The 14,814-nt window shown below is 38.5% G+C and overlaps 1 long non-coding RNA gene across 3 annotated transcripts in view; it reads right to left on the bottom strand.

The window, feature by feature from the left end:
• The window catches only part of LOC108581645, a 72,381-nt gene that overhangs the window by 14,970 nt on the left and 42,597 nt on the right, over positions 1-14,814 (bottom strand). Inside the window, exon 3 of one of the 3 annotated variants that reach the window (XR_002516661.2) lies at positions 10,609-11,658. The exons of the other annotated variants lie outside the window; for them this stretch is intronic. This is a non-coding gene — a long non-coding RNA (uncharacterized LOC108581645). Of the gene's footprint in view, positions 1-10,608; positions 11,659-14,814 lie in introns of those variants that run through there. 3 annotated transcript variants of the gene reach the window in all.

The following is a 14,814-nucleotide window of genomic DNA, read 5'->3' as shown; positions in this document are numbered from 1 at the left end:
TCCACATTTTCAGGTATCTTAACAGCAGTACCCCAATCTACTGGTACCAATTTACTGTAAGTTCATTTTCACACTGCTATGAAGAAATACCCAAGGCTGGGTAAATTTTTTTTTAAAAGAGGTTTAATGGACTCACAGTTCCACATGGCTAGGGAGGCTTCATGTTCATGGCAGAAGAGGAAAGAGAAGCAAAGGCATGTCTTACATGGCAGCAGGAAAGAGAGCATGTGCAGGGGAACTGTCCTTTATAAAACCATTAGATCTTGTGAGACTTATTCACTATCACAAGAAGAGCATGGGGAAAACCCACCCCCATGATTCAATTACCTCCCTCCGGTCCCTCCCATGACATGTGGAGATCATGGGAGCTACAATTCAAGATGACATTTGGGTGAGGACACAGCCAAACCATATCCAAGTGGAATTCACTTTGCTGGGACACATCTTATGTCAAGTCCTTGATGCTATCTGAGTGCTTCAAAAGTTCTAAACTACTCTCCAATTAATATACTTTAGCCTATAAAAGAAAATGACACAATTAGGTGTGTTCATTGTAGCTAAAATAGAAAATACAGTTAAAGAAAAAGAAAAGAAAAAATTGAGCTATAATTCCTCCAGATATTTTTCCATGGGCATATGTTTACAAAGTGGGATCATAGCATTTTATAGATTTCAATTTTATTGCTATCATCTTTTGACATCCATCATCTATATCTAAAGTATCATTTGTAGAATTTCAAGGATGTTTTTTCTAAATAATTTCCCTATTTAGATCATTTCCTGGTCGTCTCTGCATGAAGCAACACTGCACAGACTGGACAGTGAGCAAAGCAGTGGGGACAAAGAGCTCTAGGATCAGATGTAGATCCAAATTCTACATAGCCATGGAACTTGGACACTTGGACATATAAAATCCTCCCATGCCTCATTTCACCAACTGTTTCATGGGAGAGTAATTGTAAGAACATACCTCATTAAACTGTTCTGAGACTTAAACGGGGAAAGACATGAAAAATGCTGAACACTATGCCTGGCTCATTTGGGCTCAATAAATGTTGGCTGAGATTAAATAAGTCTTCATATGATTACATCTTTAGAATATACTCTTTGAAAGGAATTCAAAGGGTCACAGGGCCCAAACAGGATCTTTAATCCATGACTAATTGTCTTCCAGTTTCCTCTCCCACTAGTGAGTAAAAAGGAAAGTGAGACATTCTCCCTCATTTGGGGATATATGTGGTCCTTTTTTTAAAAAAGGAGCAGTATGGGAGAATGGAAAGCACACTGAACTTGGAAAAAGATTTTGGGGTTTAGTCTCAGCTTTGCTACTTATTCAGTAACTGTGTGTTCCTGATCTCTCAGTTCTCTGACCTGGAATGTCCTGATCTATTAAGAAAAGAGGGATGGGAAAGCAGGTAGCAGTATTCACCCTAAATCATCTCTAAAACATCATACAGGGGAGTGAATAAAACAAGCCATGAAAGACTTTATCAACTATACGCTGCCACCCATATATGATATTTTAGCCTATCTGGGATTTGGCTCCAAGTAACCCTGTAATCTTTAGACTTCAAATTCAACTCAATTCAATTCAATTCAATTCAATTCAATTTAACATTTATTGAGCATCTATTACGTGTTAGAAACTAAACAAAATGCTGAAGCTAGAAACAGAAGCAACAATGGAAATAGGTACATTAAAAAATGTAGCTGAGAGAGCAGGGGAGAGGTATAGATATTCAGTACAATCTAAATAAAAACAGTATAAATTTGAAAACTTCATTTTATACTTTTAAATATCATTGAAGGTTTTCATCCAAGTTGCCAAACTATCACCCCAAAGTTATCCACAGGCAAGAAATTGAGGGATGAGGAGATATTCCTGAATAATCACATCAATCACAAAAGTGGGGGGCAATAAACAAGAGAAGTAAATATCAGGATCTTTGCCTGATTCTGTATCTCAGGAAGTATGCCTCTTAGCTCTTCACATCCATACGCTAGACAGCGGCAGATGCCCGTATAATCTAAGGTGCTGTGGGCAGATTGAAGGATCAGAGTCAAGAGAGGATGTATCGTGGACCCCTTCATACACACCCTCTTCTCTGCCAGCTGGGAGAGACCTGCCTCACCCACCATTTCCCACATCATTCTCATTTCCAGTCCTCACAAGCTCCTTTTCTGTCTTAATCAGTGCTGATCTGCTTTTAGCAGACAATAATAGCAATAAAGAACAGCATAGATTTTGGCACATGTGTGCTTTTAATTTTTTCTTAATCGTCTATCCAAAAAAGAAAAAGGGGGACAAAAAAGACTTCTGTCTTTTACAGTATTCTATTGTTCTAGAAAAGAAAGAAATTAAGGTAGGAAGAACTGTGACCATGACGGATGACGTCTCCTTAAAGCAAAGCTGCATATTTCTTTATTGGCAGGACTGATCTTAATGTACAGTAGACATTGCTGGTCCTGCATTTTACGTTGAAATAAAGGAAATGCTTCTTTCTGAAACTTGTAATGAAAAATATAAATAGTATATCCTTTAATGATTAACACTGACTAATTCTACTGATGCTGAGTAACGTGCTGAAGAGATGGATTATCTATGAAACATAATTTTACTAAGCACTGCTATGTAATTTGTTAAGCATTTAGTAATAAGTATGTCTAATAAAATACAAAAAAAAATTTAGAAAATGAACCATAATTTTAATATAATTTTAATTAATGGGAGTGCAATTGCAGTGGTTTAAATTACATTCCCAGTGGTAAGAAACCTTTCAAACCTAATTTGTAAGCCAAGATGGTGGCTCTAATGACTGGCAGCAAAGTTTCTTCAACAGATTTCATGGGGCATGATCCAAAGATAATAGGTTCTCAGCCCAATGACAATCCAATTACAATGCCAATCAAAGCCAACTTCATGCACTCTAATTATCAGATTTAGCTGTCAGCTCAAATACAAACATAACACTTTTATTTAAATAAAAATTTAATTTAGAAAAAAAAAGACGACTTCATGTGTGATTTATTGAGACTGCCAGAGCAATCTAACTTATTTCTCTGGCAATATAATAAAATCAGTCTTGTATTAAAAAAAAAAAAGTGAGAACTTTTCCTTCCCCACCCATTCTCCTGTATCTGCTATGCTATATTATTTAGGAGTTAATTTAAGCAAAAAAGCATAACCTAACATGGCAGCAGGTATTCACCACCTAGAAGCAGGGTAAACTGAGTAGCAAGGTTTCAATGAGACAAAATTCCAAGTGAATAAATGACAAAACCTAATTAGTTTTTAACAGTCATCAGGAGAAACTGTGTTTCAACTAAAATCCATTTACATAGGCCTGAAGCTGAGGACACTGGCTTTCCCTTATCTCTACATTGGATCATAGTAGAAACACAGACAGGGTAGAAAGAAAGGAAAAGCAAGCAAAATCCACATTAAAATAATTTTAAGACATCTGATATTCATATCACAAAGAGCAACAATCTAGAGTGTGAGCAATGGGTAGCAACTGCTTCCCACCAGAGTCCCAGCGTGGACTCTTCAGTTTTTTCTCAAGATTTCTCCTTGGTGAAATGTTTCCCTTGGAGCAGTGCTGCCCAACAGAAATGTTGTATGAGCCATAATGCAAGCCACATAATAATTTCAAGTTTTCCTGTTGTCACATTAAAAAAAAAATAGTGAGAAGGAGCAAAATAATTATTTTAATAATATATTTTACTTAATCAGCTATATCAAAAATATTATCATTTCAACATGTAATCAACATTCTAAAAAATTATTAATGAAAAATTTTACATTATTTTTCTGACAGGAAGCCTTAAAAATCAATGTGTAGCTGGGTGCAGTGGCTCACACCTATAATACCAGCACTTTGAGAGGCTGAGGCAGGAGAATCGCTTAAGCCCATGGTTTTGAGACCAGCCAAGGCTGCTGAGGCCCTGTCTTGTGAGACCCTGCTTTGTGAGACCTTGTCTACACACACACACACAAACACATATGTATGTTATACTTACAGCATGTCCCAATGCAGAAGAATTCAGCCACATTTTATGTGTACAATGGGCACATGTGGCAAGTGGCTACTGCCCTTACAAAAGCAGCCTTAGAGTCTGGCCCAATAAGAAGGTAAAGAAGTAACTGTCTTTATGGTTTAGTTGTAGTGGCTTCAAAGACCGCCTAATCCCAGGGGGAAAATATATTTACTGGTTTTCCAAAGAACCTAAAATTTCCTCTAACATTTTATTTCCTATGGTTTGACAGATATGCTACTCTCTCTCTCTCTACATATATATATATATATATTTTTTACATATATATTTTACATATATATACACACACACACACAGTCATGCATACATAAATATATATACACACACATATTAGGGGAAGAAAATTCAGGGAAGATTTTCTTTTCCATAATCTGTATAGTGAATATGTAATATGAAGATAAGCCATCCTTTTACAATATAGATTTGTAAAAAATTAACGACATGCCAGAGGATCCTTGAAAGGAGGGCGGTAATGTCAAGGGCAGAGGACCAAGGACAAGCTTCGCCTCTAGTAGCTCTAAGTCCCTGATTGCAGATGGCAGTCTCTCAAAACCTTCCTCTGTGATTTCCCTTGCTCAATTAGGGGGTGCTCTGTAAGCTCACGCTCGGGGACACATTTGCCCATTTTGACACTCTCCCAGGCCTCTTGTGGCTTCCCAGCTCTCAGCCCCTGAGCCCCTGAGGCCAACATGATATCCTGAATGCCCACCGCCGCACATCTTGAATTCTTCACCAATTTCCAAGGCACTTACAATTTTCAAACCCACCACACAGCATTAGACAAGAATCACAGCAGGTTAAAACAAGGAGTTAATATGTTTCATCTTATATACTTAGAGTTGGGAGTCACTTGAATTGAACATGCAAATAGATGCAAACATATGCAAATCAGTTTTTCTCCAGATAAACTGAATGGGAAAGAAGCCTTATAGTATTAGTAACATGCAGTGATTTTGTGGTGTTTCAAAGGAAATTATTTCCTTCCTCCAATTTCAAATGTGAGTAGCTTTCTCAGTCTTCAAATCAAACCAAAAGTTACCAGGCTTTAAGAAGTAAAAAATTTTTAAAAGACTGATGCAGATATTTGACAGATTTGAGATCACGCTATATTTAAGCTTTAGTTATTACATCCTAAGTGCAACTCTCTCCAGAAACTAAAAAGTTCCTTACTCAGGAACAATGGAGTTCTCCAAACAAATCTTTGCTTTAGGTCTAACAATAACATAATTAAAAGTGCTTCTAAGAAGAGAAAGAGTAATAATACATGGTATAAATGTGAAGGTAACAGCAGAATACACAGAGTTGCTGGTTATTATTTTTAATAATAGTAACATATTATCCAATTCTGGACATAAGTGCCTTTTGCATCTATCCATAGTGTTGTGGTAATTGATTTTGCTCATATGGCAATGCCATGTGGTAGTATGACTGGTATTCTCACCCCCTACTGAGATGTGACTTCTTGAATTCTAGTTCCTAATCCTATGTCTTTCTCCATATTAAGCCAGGTCCCACTGCTTCCTGGACAACTGCACCTGGACAAAGATACTTCATCTTTAGCATGTCCAAAGTCCTTCCTCCATAAAACTTGACCTTCATGAGTGCCTTATCTCAGTTCATGGCACCATGATCTCTTTAATTAGGAAAACAGAAACATCAAGTCTTACTTAATTCTGCTCTTTCCCCTTTTTCTCCTCAGACAGGCACTAACTTATATATGCAGATACCTTGAAAAAGGTCAGACCCTAATCCTCCACAGTAACAGAGAGAATCACTACTAGGGAGGGATATTTGGAACTCACAGCCTCCCATCTATACCCTAAGATTCACCTCTCCGTCATGAGCTCATACTAAATTCTGTTACCACAGCCAAGCAGAGTGGCCCCATTTCATGTTTTAGCCCAAGTGTGGAAATACAACTATTTTTTTTCAGTTCCCCCAAAGCCTAGCTCAGATAAAATAGAGAACAAGACTTCACTAAACAAGGATAACAGAAAGGAAGTAAATACAGACAATAACAAGCAACTAGATAGTCTAATATGTGAAATACAGTTCCGTTATCTTTAGCATATAGCCCTCTGTGGGTGAATGGTCCTGGTCTAGTTTCCAACTTGCTGCCCTTGGTAGGTGGTTTCCCCTGTCCCTGAAGGATGTATCTCAAGGTTCCTGCATCATTGTCTCCTGTAAAAGGCTGGCCTGAAACAATGCGGCCAGAGCTAAGAATAGTCTTCTTACAGTCCATTTTGGACTTTTCGAACAAATGTCATTTCCCTTCATGAAAACCTCAATGTCCCAAATGTCTGTTAGGGAGACTGCCTGATATGGTTTGGCTGTATCCACACTCAAATCTCATCTTGAATTGTATGTCCCACAATTCCCATGTGTTGTGGGAGGGACCCAGTGGGAGGTAATTGAATCATGGAGGCTGGTCTTTCCTGTGCTATTCTCATAATAGTGAATAAGTCTCATGAGATCTGATGGCTTAAAAATGGGATTTTCCCTGCACAAGCTGTCTCTTTGCCTGTTGCCATCCATGTAAGACGTGACTTGCTCCTCCTTGCCTTCCACCATGATTGTGAGGCCTCCCCAGTCACATGGAACTGTAAGTCCACTAAACCTCTTTCTTTTGTAAATTCTCCAATCTCAGGTATGTCTTATCAGCAACATGAAGATGGACTAATACATTGCCCCAGCCCTAACACCTACAGAGGCCTAGGATTACCTTATGGCCTTATCAGAACATAGCAATCAAAATCCAACTCAATAAATCTAAGGCACATGAAACATACACATGTGGCAGCAAGAGATCCTTCCTTTATCCAAGTCCAGTATTTTCAAAAATGCCCCTCAACTCTATTCTGCACTCTCTAAAAAGCACACCAAAGGCCTGACAGTCATTTCTATTTCTGTGTATAATAAGGTCGATGGATTTCTTTAATGATAAATGTAATTCATATTCATTTAATATACTGCAAAATGATCAGAAGTATGAAGACAAAAATAAAAGTCATCCATAACCCTATGATCTCTACCATCTTTTATCTGAATGTATCAGTGGTCCACAGGTTGCCCCAGATTCTTACCTCTCCCTACTACAGTACAGTCACAATATTGGCCCTGCATTACATTTACTTCACATGAATTAAGTATAATTTATTTTAGCAAAAACTTTCACCATCTAGTTCTGAAGTCTCAGACACTGTGGGATGTTTCTAAGAAAGGTTTAGATCTTTTCTTCATGGAGATCATATGGTTGAAAACCTGTGGCTCCCCCATGGCCTTTGGAATACACTCCAAATACCTCAGAATAACATCTTAGCTCCTTTTCAACAAACGTGGTTGGATTAATTGTCCTTACCACCATGCTCTCATATATTCATGCATTTTGTGCTCCCGCCACAGTTTACCCACTGCAATTTCTCCAGGAATGCCTCTGCTTTTGCAAACATTATTTCCTCTACTTAGATGTCTACCCTCTACACACACACACACACACACACACACACACACACACACACATAAATATCACTACCACCACTAGCATACTACCACCCTAGGAAAACAGTGAGCATTCAAGAAAAATATGTAAAATAAAATTGACAAAATACATTGTACTGCATTCACCTGGGATCAAGAGATTTAAATACATGCCAAGGACTTAAAATTCAAAATTACAAATTTTAAATTTATAATTTAAATCTTTTGATTATGATAGGATAGGATTGGGACTTTTTCTTTTGTTTGTTTGTTTGTTTTGGAAATGGAGTCTCACTCTATTACCCAGGCTGGAGTGCAGTGGTGCATCTCGGCTCACTGCAACTTCCGCCTCCTGGATTCAAGGGATTCTCCTGCCTCAGTCTCCAGAGTAGCTGGGATAACAGGTGCCTGCCAGCACATCCAGCTAACTTCTGTATTTTTAGTAGAGATGGGGTTTCACCATATTGGCCAGGCTGGTCTTGAACTCCTGCCTCAAGTGATCTGCCCACCTTGGCCTCCCAAAGTGCTGGGATTACAGGCATGAGCCACCACACTGGATCGTTACATATTTTTTTTTTAAGTTATATTCACAAAGACTCTTAACCTGATGTATCACAAAAGGTGAAGTGACTATTGGAGGTTGAAGGGTGGAAGGAATGTCATAGTCTTTTATTTAGATTAGAAAGGTAATTGGAAGAAGGTTCCATAATTCTGTCAATATATCTGCATGGAACAAGTGGGAGTTCACAAACTCCTGGCACAAAGAAGTGTTTTGGAAGATGGTACTGGGAGTAAATTTCCAGTAGAAATGGAGGCCATGTGAAACAAAAGAAAAAGAAAAAGAAAACTAAGAAGTACAAGAGTTGTTTTTGGTTGAATACACAAAGATGCCCATAAAAAAACAGGAAGAGAGAATAGGGCATGAAAGGCCTTGGAGAATGTTAAAAAGGAGTCTGCCAATTTAAGACTTTCTGTGACTCTGTAGAAACATCTTTGATGCAGTACTAGGAAAGAAACCAAATTTCATGAACTAAATTGAAGCATAATTGTTTTAAACAAATCCAACCTTTCAGCCATGCCTTATGTCATCACTTCCCTGGGTTTTCCCTGGCAGTTTACCATGGTTCATCCTCTCCTCCTCACTAGGTCAATTCTTCAGTTTTGGGCAGCTGATCCTCTACTTTGTCTTCCAGCTCTTGCCTCATCTCGTCCTCTTGCCTTCACATTGCCAGCACTGGCTACTTAGCATTCTGATCTACCTGGCATGATGTTGGAACCTGCTGCCATACTCCACTCCATGGGGTAACCAAGAAGCTATAAACTGGAATTCCAAGGACAGTCCCATCCTCTCTGTCCAGCCTCCCAAAGACAAGGCCAGTAAAAGACTTCAAGGGAAAGTGTGGATATCTAAGTCCGAATATTAAGTACAAGTATGTACTAACATGTAAGTATTTTCAAAAGCAGATTTTATGAAGGAGATATTAAACATTTTTGTATGGACATTTTGGACATTGTTGATTGAGTATGATGTGTTCTACATATTTTAGGAAGAATCTAAGCCTTTACTCATACTAGAGAGGAGAATCACACTAACTTCTTCATCCCTTCTCCCAATCTCATCCTTTTGTCTCTGTCTCCTCTAGAACTTCATACCATCGGATAGCCCCTCCACCCTCCTCTGCAGTAGTTTTGCTGGTTCTTTCTCCTCCAACTAAAAACAAGAGGGGCCACTAGATTCTTTAAAACCAGCAAGCCTGCCCTGTCATGAACCCATCTCTTTTTCTTTCTCTGCTAAAAATTCAGTGAGACTAATTATAAAAATGTGCTCGCTATTCTTATCATATATCTAAAATTTCAATCCTCCTTTCCCTCAAAATTCTATGAAACACAGAATCTCATTCACTTTTTTGAGGGACAGAACTACATTTCTACCTGCATGCAAAAAAAATTTTGATTAACCATCCTTTGAAAATCAGTATATTAAATTATAGTCTGAGCCTTGTCTATCCCCTTTCAATTGTAAATATGATAGAAACACCCTCACCTTATAGACAGTGTCATGTGTTTCCAAGGTGGCTAATGTATATTGCTACATTGACACATCCATTCTACACCATGAGATCAACATTAGTTCTACCTCCAGTGTGTTTACTGTGAGCCCATGGAAACTGTGGATTGGCAGACCTAAGGCCTCCCCTAAATCATGTCACCTATATGTCTGGACAACTTGTATGAATGACTTCTGAATAGTGCATCAGTTTTTCAGGAGGTAGCTGGGTCCCTTGTCCCTGAGCTAGTTCTTACTAATTCCTTCCCCCTGAGAGACTACACCATATTTCCTGTGTCTATGGCCTCCGACTCCTCCACAATGATTGCCTGAGACTCCAAGCATCTCCCCTGCCAGGCATTTAACACATTTCTACTGCCATGACTGGATTCATTTTAATTCCATATTTGGCCCACCCCTGGCAGCCTTAGATCCCCGTGAGTTTTATCACCCCTTTGTCCAATATGGCCGTGGCTCTCTCCTTCCTGACAGCCTTATTTTGATGCTGAGAACCAAGAATACTTTCAACAATGATTCCATCTAAATTAAACTATGTACAACCTATATCGTCATATTTTTTTTCCAAAACAAATCTTTCCAGTTTCCCTATTTTTGCTTATGAGAGCAGGCTCCAAGTGAAGTCAACTTCTCTTTTTTCTCTCTCCATGTATCCAATCTGTTTTTGAATTTACAAACTATATCATCACAATGCATCCATCCTCATTTTTCTATTTTCACTTTCCCTAAGTTGAGTTTTTCATTACTATTTTTTTTTCTTTTTTATTTCTTTATTTTTTATTTATTTATTTATTTATTTATTTATTTATTTATTTTGAGACAGAGTTTTGCTCTGTTGCCCAGGCTGGAATGCAATGGTGTGATCTCGGCTCACTGCAACCTCCGCCTCCTGGGGTTCGAGGGATTCTCCTGCCTCAGCCTCCTGAGTAGCTGGGATTACAGGCACTTGCCACCACACATGGTTAATTTTTGTATTTTTAGTAGAGGCAGGGTTTCCCCATATTAGCCAGGCTGGTCTCAATCTCCTGACTTCAGGTGATCCACCTGTCTCAGTCTCCCAAACTACTGGCATTACAGGCATGAGCCACTGCGCCCGGCCTTTCTCATTACTTTCTAGGCTATTGCTAAACAGCCTCCCTGGAAGATCCCAACCCACTCCAAACTGCTTCTATTCTACTATCAATTCTTCTAAAGTATAACTCCCATCAGATCTCCCCAATATTCAATAACCTTCACTAATAACCCATTCCCACTAACTTAGAGACAAATTAATCTGCCTGGCATTCAAAGCCCTTCCCAAATAGAAGTTATATTTGTCATCCCATTCTCACCTCTCCGTACATTTTTCATGCTCTATCTACACAGTGCTGCCAACCCTTTCCCAAATGGTCTTCACTTTGTCATTTCTGTGCCATTGTGTGTGTTACTATCTCTGACTGGGGTATCTTATCCTTATCTTCATGAACAAAAATACTGTCCACCCTTCCAGGTCCTTTTCAAGAAACCGCTGCAGATTTCCCTGTACAAAAGTGGTTTATCCTTTTTTTGGAACTCTTATAATATCTGGTGCATCTTTATCCTGTGGCTCCTGTAATACCACTTGCATCTTATCTCTTTATATCCTTGTTTTATCCATCTTAAAGGATGTTAAGTTCCCTTAGGGCAGGTGTAGTAGGCAAAATTATAAGACGGACTTCCACCATTCCTTGCCCCTGGTGTACACACAATTCTCCAAGTTATCCAATCAAGCATAACCTAAGTACTGCTGTGAAAAGTCTTTGCAAATGAAATTAAGGTCCTAAATCAGCTGACATTTAGATAGGAAGATGAATCATTGGGTGGGCCTGACTTAATTACATGAGCCTTTTAAAAGCAGAAATTTTTTTCCAAGCAGAAAGGGAAGCCAGAGACTCAAAGTACACAGGGGAGTTAATGCATGAGAAGTTCTCCATTGCCAACTTGAAGATAGAAGAGACCACAGGACAAGGCATGCAGGCAGCTTCTAGGAACTGTGAAAAGCCTCTGACAGGAAACCCAGCTGGAAAACAGGAACCTCAGTGCTGCAAATAAAAGGAACTGAATTCAGCCAAGAATGACCTTGGAAATGAATTCTTTCCTAAAGCCTCCAGACTAGAACATAGCACAACTGATGCCTGGATTTTACCCTTGTGAAACCCTGAGTAGAGAAAGAACCCAGTCACATTTTGTTGGACTTCTGACCTACAGAATTGTGAGCTAACAAATGCGTGTCATTTTAAGCTGCTAAGTTTGAGGTAATTTGTTAAATGGCAATAAAAAACTAATATAGTGGGGATATCTTATTTGTGTTATTATACCCAGCAATGCCAAGTTGAATCCTTTGTACATGGAAGTATATCAATGAGCATTTAACTTCCAAGAGCACAAAAAATATTTGGGATATAATTTTTCAGCAAGAATAAAAAGGCAAAATGAAAGATGAATAGAAATAAAGTGTAGTCTTTTTGTTTTTAATTGGAGAAAATGTTGGAAATTCTTAATTTATTCACTCTGATAACACGAACATCTTGAAAGTCCTGAGTATCGTACCCAGAACAAACTCAGTTATGCAAATCTGTTGTTGTTTTTTTTTTTGGTCTGTTTGTTTGTTTTGTTTTGTTTGTTTGTTTGTTTGGTTTTTGAGACAGAGTTTCACTCTGTCATCCAGGCTGAAGTGTAATAGCGCTATCTTAGCTCCACCTCCTGGGTTCAAGCGATTCTCCTGCCTCAGCCTCCCGAGTAGCTGGGATTACAGGTGCCTGCCACCACACCTGGCTAATTTTTGTATTTTTAGTAGAAACAAACTTTCACCATGTTGGCCAGGCTGGTCTTGAACTCCTGACCTCAAGTGATCCTCCCACCTCAGCCTCCCAAAGTGCTGGGATTACAGGTGTGAGCCACTGCACACGGCCTGTTTTTTAAGAAGTTTATTTCAAGAAATATATAAATGTGGCCTGAAAAACACTTGTGGTGACATTATTGAGCCGACATCTAGTTCTATACCTGTGGTTGCAACGAAGACCTTTGCCAAGCACCTCTGTAAAGCCAAAACTTCAGCTCTTAAACAAAATTACTAATTCCTCCTTTCAACACTACCACCCTCTTCTAATTAATATCTTAAAATGGTTTTTCTTTTTCTGGTCTCAAAATGTGAGCAAACTTGAACATTACTGACATTGGAACACCATATTAGACTCCTTTTTCTTCAAGCCAAATGCTGAGCTTAAATCTCTTCACTCTACACCTGCCATAAAGGGTCTGTGGGGAAGAAAGCAGCTGCCCAGAAGGCACAGCCAAGCTCTCCATCTTGAAAGCTCCAAGGCCCTGGGTGAGTCATTTGATGCACTAAAATTCAGTTTTTTTGGTTGTTGTTGTTGGCCAGACAAACTTGCAACACTGGTCTCTTAGAGCTGTTGTCATATTCTAATAAAAAAAATGAAGAACAAAAGGCCTTGAAAAGAATAGCAGGCACAGCCATATAATCATCCAAAGGGAATCCCTGTCTCCCCCATGAGCTTATACACTCTGGTAATTGTTTTCAATAAAATCATGGGAAGATTTGTAGGCAGCTAACATGGACGTTGGGCCATCCATAACTTTTGGCTTGGTATAGTCATACTATTATTTACCCAATAAACCATAACTGTAGTGGAGGCCCAATAATTCAGCAGCTGACAGGGATTTGCTACAGAAGAAGTTATTATGGTTCATCAGATCAAAAGCTCACTCTTAAAGAAGTGTCCAAACACAGATATACACAATAGGCTCAAATCATTGCAGACTATTTTGCCAAGTAATACACCTTTTCAAAATAACTACAGCACCAATCACATACTTCGCTGTTTAGTTACTTATCCCGCACATAGACGGGACTGTGGGTTGTTTTTTTAAAAAATGAGAGAAAGAGAGAAAATAAAAGAATAAAAAAGGACATAGCCATCATTTCAAAATGGAAAGATTATGTTACAAATGCAGAAAAGCCCAAAAATCTAAAAGGTAGAGACAGGTATTTTCTTTCTAATTCACATTGTGCAGGTTGTTTTTATATTATTTATTTTCTTATCCCCAAGTCCTATCAGCTGAAAAGACAATGTCAGGCTTCACTCTGAATGCTCTGCATGTTGCCTGTTTGTGTCATTTTCAAAGGTCTGAACAAAGAAGCTGCCATATTGCAGGCAATTTAGAAAACCACCAAAGTTACAATAGATGGTGAATATCTTTGCCTCTTACCATTTTGTTCCACAGAAAGAAATCAAGGCATCCTTCTTTGATGTTTGTTTTTCGTTTTATAATCACTTGTACACATGGTGTGTACATACAGAAGGACGAAGGCTCAGGTTCATGACAACAATGATAAAATGTAAAGACTCAAAATTCTCAATGTTAAAAAGATTGATTAGGATAAACACCTCAAATATCATACACAGATGTAACTAGCTGAGACTTATCAAAAGTTTATTTGTATTTATTAATGCTTTCAATTTAGGGGTTGGAGAGTATGTACTAAGCCTAAAGTCACCACTCTACAATCACCAAGTGAGATCTGGAAGTGCTTGCATCATGGTTTTGTTTGCTTGTTTTTGTTTTCTCCCCCACCAAGTTGTCTCTGTGTGTGCTTATGTGTGTGTTCTCGCCTTTCTCTTTCTCTTCCTCTCTCCCCTTGTCCTTCCTTTCTTCACCCTCCCACCTTCTCTTTTGTGTCTTTCTCTCAGACATACAGAGAAAACATCAAATTTATTATAGTGCCCCTAACTTTAGTTTCTTTGACTCAAAAAAATGAAGGGCTATTGCAATGTCTTTCTCCTTCTCACCCATTTTAGTATCTTTAAAGTAATTTCTTAAAATGCAAAATAATTGTCTATATTCTATGGAATAACTTAAAAAACAGAACCTGCTTTTTCACTCTTTCTTTCTCCTTTTATCAAGATCAGTATTTTTTCCCTTGCCTAGAAATCTCTTCAAAAAGTCAGCAAAATATTTTGGCTTTCTTCAGCAGCACTTTGGGCTTCTCTCTTACAAATTGTACGCACATTTTCCAGACAGGAGGATTTGAAGGGTTTAAATTATTTTTTAAATGATGTCTGTATTCTAGCAGATTCACATTTGCAGGAGGAAGATGGAGGCAAGGAAAGCTACTACAGAACATAATATGTCTGGAATCAGGGGACTATTGAGCTCTATGCAAATCTGGGAAAAGA

This window comes from Papio anubis, chromosome 14, assembly GCF_008728515.1.
Source record: "Papio anubis isolate 15944 chromosome 14, Panubis1.0, whole genome shotgun sequence".
Classification (NCBI taxonomy): Eukaryota; Metazoa; Chordata; class Mammalia; order Primates; family Cercopithecidae; genus Papio; species Papio anubis.
Note: the sequence above shows the minus strand (reverse complement) of the source record. Positions and strands in the feature narration are given on the sequence as shown.